Genomic DNA, 1346 nt, shown 5'->3' with positions numbered 1-1346 from the left:
GTGGTCTGTCCTTAAACCTAAGTGATTTTACATTAATCAGAAGGCTCCTAAACGTTGCATTTCTACTCTAGTTGATATTAAGTTGAAGGAGAGAGAGAGAGAGAGAGAGAGAGAGAGAGAGAGAGAGAGAGAGAGAGAGAGAGAGAGAGAGAGAGAGAGAGAGAGAGAGAGAGAGAGAGAGAGAGAGAGAGAGAGAGAGAGAGAGAGAGAGAGAGAGAGAGAGAGAGAGAGAGAGAGAGAGAGAGAGAGAGAGAGAGAGAGAGAGAGAGAGAGAGAGAGAGAGAGAGAGAGAGAGAGAGAGAGAGAGAGAGAGAGAGAGAGAGAGAGAGAGAGAGAGAGAGAGAGAGAGAGAGAGAGAGAGAGAGAGAGAGAGAGAGAGAGAGAGAGAGAGAGAGAGAGAGAGAGAGAGAGAGAGAGAGCATAAAAGGCTTGATTCACTTCGTTAAACTCTCAGAGAAGGCAGGGATTACACTTGAAAGATTGACATGGAAAAGAGAAGGAGAAAGAGGAACAGAAAGAGGAGGAGGAGGAGGGGGAGACCAATCAGCTAGCGTCTTGCCTTTTCCTCTTTCCCTGGCTCACACCTTTGCTACGTTCCTCATTTTTTCCTTACTCTCTTTTTCCCGCATCTGCCTGACTCCCTCTCTAAGTCTTTTTCTCTACATATACCCTCATTCCTTTGCCTGCCCCTCGCTTTAACTATCTTTTCCCTTATTTCTTCGGCTATTATAAATGATCTGGCAGTACGTAAGTCGGAGAGAGAATAGAATAGAATAGAAAATACCCAAACGGCCTCCAGCTACATAAGAGTGCGTTCGCTCGTGGCAAGAAGAGTTTAGTGTTTACAGAACGGAGAGTCGCGAAGGTCCATTTTACGTCCGTCTTTCAACCCGGGACCTCAAAGGACAGACTGGAGCGGGTAGTGTGTGTAGCGTACATACATAACCTGCGATATGGCTTCACTGCTGCTGTTGTCATTGTTGTTACAGTGAGTGGCGGTAGACCCTGGCTTTATTGTTCTAAGCGATACCAGTCTTTGCCTTTCTCTTTGTGTCCGTCTGTCTGTGTTTAGGGAGCAATGAATTAATGGTGGAATGGATGAATGGGTGAATGGATGGGTGGATGAATGGAGTGGTGGATGGATAGATGGGTGAATGGATGAATCTATGGGTGGATGGGTGAATTGATGGGTGAATAAATTGGTAGATGGATGAATGGATGGATGAATAGATGGATGGGTGGATGAATGAGTGGATGAATAGGTGGATGGATGAATGGGTGGATGGATAATGGATGGATTAATAAATGGATGGGTGGATGAATAGGTGGAATAATAAATGAGTGGA

The sequence above is a fragment of the Eriocheir sinensis genome, chromosome 30, assembly GCF_024679095.1.
Source record: "Eriocheir sinensis breed Jianghai 21 chromosome 30, ASM2467909v1, whole genome shotgun sequence".
Taxonomy (NCBI): Eukaryota; Metazoa; Arthropoda; class Malacostraca; order Decapoda; family Varunidae; genus Eriocheir; species Eriocheir sinensis.
The sequence above is the reverse complement of the archived record's forward strand: the minus strand, read 5'-3'. Positions refer to the sequence as shown.